Source organism: Stegodyphus dumicola, chromosome 4 (genome assembly GCF_044657685.1).
Source record: "Stegodyphus dumicola isolate Sdum_Otavi_A_Nest chromosome 4, ASM4465768v1".
In the NCBI taxonomy this organism is placed as follows: domain Eukaryota; kingdom Metazoa; phylum Arthropoda; class Arachnida; order Araneae; family Eresidae; genus Stegodyphus; species Stegodyphus dumicola.
In genome coordinates this window covers 152455480-152462169 of record NC_140771.1, presented here as the reverse complement: position 1 = coordinate 152462169, position 6690 = coordinate 152455480, and the positions used below count along the sequence as shown (strand labels likewise).

At 29.1% G+C, this 6690-nt stretch overlaps 1 long non-coding RNA gene across 1 annotated transcript; it reads left to right on the top strand.

The window, feature by feature from the left end:
- Positions 1-382: 382 nt before the first annotated feature.
- Positions 383-6349, top strand: LOC146997723 (uncharacterized). Its single transcript, XR_015040802.1, has 2 exons — positions 383-823; positions 6059-6349. It is a non-coding gene; the product is annotated as an uncharacterized LOC146997723 (long non-coding RNA).
- Positions 6350-6690: the final 341 nt, after the last annotated feature.

The window sequence follows — 6690 nt, the reverse complement described above, 5'->3', positions numbered from 1 at the left end:
TAAAATCTGATAAAAATAAACCAAAATTAATGTTTATATATGTACGCAACTTCGTAGTCTCTGCAAGGATGTACTCCGTGACAAAAATCAGTATACGCATTGTTATAAATTAAATTAATTATTTAAACAGTATTATGTCCTTATCAAGAGGCGTCATTTTAAATGATCCATTGCTATGGCTATATTAAATTTATCAATTTGTACTGATATGTTAAATTTATAATAATATGCTAAAGATGCAAAATGTAAAGATTTAAAAGTTAGACATGTAGACAACACGTTTTTCGTGTGTAACGAAAGGGTTACCAATATCTAGTTATCTAGTTAATATTAGATATCTAGTTGGCCTTGGTATTACCCACTCTGATACATCCTTCTCAATGCAAACATAAAAATACATAACACTTTAACATAAAACTAGCCTAACTTAAGTTCGGAAGAAATTTGGGAAATTTAGAGGTTATTTAAATAAAATTATTCTCTCTCTCTTCCTATATTTATGGTATAGCATAATGCGCGAAAATTCTTGAAAATATTTAAATTTTTATTTTTTATAAAAAAATTCTGTTTATGTATATATAGAGAGATTTTTTTCTTATAGTAGTTTCATTTTAGTTTTCATGTATGAACATTTTCAAATGAATGTATATAAAATATTTCACGCATGTTTAAAGGCAGGTGGCAACTTTTTATTAGGTATGATTTTTCATCTGAAAATGAGCGGATGAATAGTAGCACCTCCTTGATAGTAGCTCACTTTACGGTAAATTAAAATTGTGATTCAGAAAAGCTTATCATTCACTTAATAATCGGAAATATTTAGGTAATTTTATTGCAGTGTTTTTTGTTTAATACTAATCCTTTTTCCTTCCACGAAGGTCATGTGAAGAGCAGTTTTTGCCCAAATTTAATCAGTATTCATTTTTAACTTTAAAATATATTCTAAACTTATCCTGTCAGTACCACCTTTGTCTGGGTTCTTCAGAAAGTTATGCATGACTTCAATGAAAGTAATAGTGCAGTTAACCAGAAGTGCAAAAGTTTCGGATGATTAATAAATAAATGCAAGGAAGGTAGCTGACAAGGTAGCTGACAAGGTAGCAGTCCCCACACTGGAAAAAAGTGTGTAGCATGAAGTAACCTTTTTTGTTTGTTTGTTTATTTGTTAACTTTTGCAACACTAGTATTACATTCACATGTTTAATCACTTGTTTCTGGTCAATTTTTGGTGGGATGATATACGGTCTTATTCATGTGTCTAATTCTTACCAAATACGTTGCATAGCTTTAAAGTTAAGATTGGAAAGACATTTTAATTACTTCAGAGCATTATAAATCCTGATTTGGGGTTTTCATCCGCAGAGAACCCGTTGGCGCCGTTGCATTTTTACTCGCCGATGAGCCGAGCCGCAAACGTGATATTTTGTAAATTTGTAAACGTGATTTTTAGTGCATGTAAATTCAAGTTAGCAGACAAAACAATATATTAAGCATATGGTAGTAAAAATTCACAGATAATAAGCATGTAGGTGTAAAACTAACTTGTTAAGCGTGATAGGCGAAAATTGTATTAAATTCAAGTTAGCACAGAAAAGAATATATTAAGTATAAGACAATATATAAGCATTTATAACGGAAATAAAAATTCATTTGAAAAATATAAATTAGTATTAATGTACTGAAATTAACCTGTTAAACGTGATAAACAAAAAAAAAATTTGTCTTAAATTCCAGTTAACACAGAAAACAATATATTCCTTACATCAGCAATGGTTTGCTAATTTTGATGACCATGGTGATGCATCAAACTATTCTGTCATCTTAGATAATCAATAATCTTTTTTATTTCAACTTAATGATCTATTTATGTCACACTTGCCATCCTTTGAAAGGTTATTGTTAGAAAAGCATTAACAATATATTGTTAAAATTTTACGCCAGAAAATTGATTTATTCTCATAATTTTAGATGACAATAACCAATAATAAAAATAAAAGCATTACTTAGTTATTTAAATTGCTGGTTCTTAGAGCTGTTAATAATTAAGAACACAACGTGAACAAATTAGCATTCACCCCTCCCGCCGTATTTTCTTCCTTTCATCCCGAACCGAGAACTGGCATCTATCTACGAAAATATTTCTATCTATTCGGTGTTAAAAAATTCAGAAAAAATAATAATAAACAAGAGAAGAATAATATAAATATGAAAATGCGAACAACGACAGTGATAATTCAACAAAATGAACCCAAGAGGAATGGTTGCAAACTTCGAACAAGCGAATAGGATAAATGCGCTGGGTTACCAGGTTTGAACTTTTATCGCCAAATTTGGCAATGTTGACATTTACCAGGTTCTCTGCGGAAGTGCTTCCCTGATTTGATTTGGTGTGCTCTATACTTTTTGTCTAATTTTTGCGAGTCTTCCTCTGCTGGACATGCTGATGAATTTTTCACATTTGAAATAAACTATGTAGATGTATATTAAAGAGGAATATTTAGGGTTATTGTCTTGACACAACTTAAAATTGCTTCTGATGCCCAAGATTCTGGCTGATAGTTTCAAGTTCCGTTTTTTTAATTTTCAGATATTTTAAGTGACTCATAAGTTTAAGTAAAAGCAATTTATCTTGCTTTACTACAGATATGTAATCCTTACAAGCACATTTTTATAGCATGTTATACTGTTAGCTTCAGTTTCTCTGGGTTCAGGTGTTCATTCTTAGTTTATAGATAAAAATGTTGTCATCCGAAACTGAAAATATTAAGTGTGTTCTCATCCATGAATAAGATTGTTCCATTATGATAAAAGTCTATTTGTAGCATAAAAGAAGGAAAAATTAGTTCTTCTCCCTTAGTGAAATATTTGTGAAACTATTTTTTCTTGATGAAATATTTGTGTGTGAAACCAGGAGACATAATGCACTGATATGTCAATTCTTTCTGTAAATATTTGAGAATATTTTACAGCATTAATCAAAGATTTCTGAGGAATTTTCTAAGAATAAAATGCTACTTGATACTATGTGGTAACATTGCATACTAAATACACATTTACTTGCTTAGAACTTAGTTGAACTGCTTTATAACAATGAAAGCAATAGAACATAGCAAATACTATCTTTTAGTAATAGATTTTTAATTTTATAATTTCATTTAATGTTTCTTTGCAATACAGTGCTGCAATTTCACAGTGCATACTAAATAAAGTAAATTTCTTAGCATATTAGATAGCTGAGAAAGCAAGTTGAATGCTGTTTAAAATGTTGCCATATTATAAAAATGTGGGGGGGGGACAGTAGATAATTTTTCAAAATTTTTTATTTCTCCAAAATTTACATATTCTTAGATGTCTATGGAATGTTTTTTTCATTGTTAGTTAACTTGGTAAAAGTTTACAATTGGGTACCCTTGTTTTTTGGCAATTCTTTTTTGATGCCAAGATAGGCAGCAGGAATTTCAAGATGGCCGCTACACAAAACCAAAAAAAAAAAGTAAAAGAATTGCATAAACTCTGTGTCCATGTACACATCGATCTGTTTTCACTTAAAAAAACATCCCAGAGTTGCACAAACTAGGCATTGCCCACTGTTTAAATTTGTCCATGTACACATCAATCTATTTTTATTTTAAAAAAATCAGGATGCTAAAGCAAAGTTACACTATCATGGTAACAAGAAATAAGATTTCATCGCCAACATTTTACAAAGAAATGTCGCTAATCGAAGGGGCACCCAATTCTACACTAGAGCCGTTAACTTTTTAATTCTTTAAATATTGATGAATTTCTATGAGTTATGCACATAGTTTGTTTCGTAAAGAGTAAATTAAAAGATACAGATGTATTAGTATTTTTTGGGGGTGGACTGTAATTTTAACTCCAGATATTCCACAAAGTATACTACAAGGTTTACACAAGTAAGTTATACCACTAACAAAATAAATAATGAAAAATATATTTCAGGGTACCTCTTGGCGAAAATTGGTGATTTCTTTAGTGCCATTTCTGTTTATGTGCAACGTCGTCCCAAATAAAATGATGGCCAAAACATAATTAAAACATTAGAAAAAATTATAATCTCAATACACTGCATTTTAAATCAAAATAAAACAAGGAAATAACATAAAAATGAAAAACATGATATCTAATTTGCCCAGTACAAAAAGGAAATACTGACTTACCTAATTTAGAAATTTTTGTGTCTTTGGAATGTAGCAAACAGAATTCCTTAAAAGCATCCAAAAACTTTTTTAAATTATCTGAATTAGAATCATTATACTGCCGTCATGAAATAAATTCACAAAAGTAAGAATCAAAATTATCCTCCGTAATGCTGGACTATCGGTGGCATTTCTTTCAAATATCCCTTTATTACACCCACACATACCTTTGATTAGTGTTCATATGAGCTTCGGTTTCCGAATCCTTAAATATCACTATGTAATTTACTTTGAGGTGAACCAAGCCACTTAAATCTTCATTTACATACCAGTTGATCAATGCTTTCATTCCAAATCCTACAGAAAATTCAGGTTAATAATATTACCACCGACATGGTGTAAGCACAAAATAAGCAATGTACTTCCTGACCGACATCCAATGCAGAAATAAGCCCTAAGAAATATTCTCCTAAATAATCAAAATCAGAGTATCGCATATTACAACCAATCACGTCATAATGGAGTTTCCAAAACATACACTGTAAAATACTCTGGTTTATCATAAATAAAATAACAACTTGGCGATAATCCAAGGGGTATCCCAAAATATAAACCCAGCAAATATGCAGTAGCACTGCAAATGAGTAAAAATTATTAAAAAGAATAAGTAAAGAAATAAAATAGAATAAAAAGTAATAAAATAATGATAATTCAATCTAAATGTAGAACTAACTTAGAAAAGCAGAAATTGTCTTTTTAATAAAATAAGTTCAGAAAATGTTGGCAGCCAAGATACAGGCAGGTGCTTCAAAGTTGCATGAAGTATCTTATTCTGCTGGACATGAATATGAATTTTTCAATACATTTGATGTGATATTTTTATATGGCAAGTATCAGCTTTTTGTAGTTTAGCATTTTTGTCATTATCTATTCTTGTATATATCTTGTATGTATATATTCTGTGTTTAACTTTTAAATATATTGATTTCTATCAGTTTATTTCACAGTACTTGTTTTTGTGACTTCACATTCTTACTTTCTCATAATATGTCTTTCTAATGATTTTGTATTAATACTAACTGTAGATTTTGTACTGTGATTTAGTACTATATATGGGCTCATGAGACTTTTTTTAGGCTTTTTTAGTTGCAACAATAACTGAGCATATTTTTTCTCATTATCATTTGATTTTGATGACCAGTATATATCAAAGTTGAGAACCTGTAACTCAAGTCTTATTACGCTTTGCTCTCAAAATTGTGTGTAAAAATAAAATATTTGGCAATTCATTATTGTGTAAGAGTTTTGCATGTAGCCATTTTTTTTAATTTTGTGAAAACTAAAATTTCAATCTAAATGTTGTTATATCTTGAAAAATCAAATTGTCTTGTTAGTTATCATTGAAAATATAAATTAAAAAGAAACACTAAATTAGGTAAAATATTAAGACATTTAGCTTCCATCATGCAGAATATTTTCACCATGATATACTGTGGTGTGATATACAGATATCGTGTAATAATCATTTGTTGTAGGTAACTGTACCAGAATGATTGTCAAAGTGTCAGATTTTATGATCAGACTTTAATATTTTATGTGTAATTATCATATCAAGGAGTTTTTTTCAATTTTTAACAATAAGAGTAAAGCTACTTTTATAAAAAAAAGCTCTAATTAATCATTCCTGAATCATTAATTTTATATTCTGAATATGATATAGTTTATTCTATATGCTTGATTTAGCATTGGTGCAACATGTTAATCTCTTTTAGACTACAATTGTTCTTTACTTGGAGATCTTTTAGACTAATTGTAGCAGTTTACAATTGCTACAGATTATTAAGCATTTTATGATCAATATTTGTTATATTATAAGTTGCTAATTTTATGTTTTATAGGATGCCTAGCTACTCAGTACTTCTTATTGTCCCAAAACTCACTGAATGTGCAGCGGGCTTGACAGCCATGTTTCTGTTAGGCAATTTGATGTTCAACCCAGGAGTGAAATTAGATAAGGATAGCATAAAAAAACCTCTTAAGTCAAAAAGATCAGACTCAAATTTAATATTTTAATTTCCTGTTGACTGCAGGAATAGCAAATTATCCTGGATTCTTCTTCCTTTTTGTCAAATTTTATATTGATGAGTAAATTCATCTAATTGAAAATAAATTGTACAATGCATTTGTTATTTCTGTGTGATTTTTTATAATATTATTTAAAACATAGTACTAGCAATATATTTTCTTCCATAAAAGAATTGTATACAATCCTAAAAATGAAATTCCATAACTGTTGCTATAAATTATCATTATTGAAAAATACAGTATATTACTTCTTAGCTAAATTTTTTTAAATAAATATGTAGGAAATTTGTCTTGTTTGATGAAATTTGTTTCATTTGGTATGTAATTTAGTTTTCAATTATGCATAGAAGTCACACATAAGACATTTCATTTATACACATAAAAGTATAAACAGGCCTATATGGGACTTTGTTCTGAGCAAAACAATAGATTAACAGAAGATGAC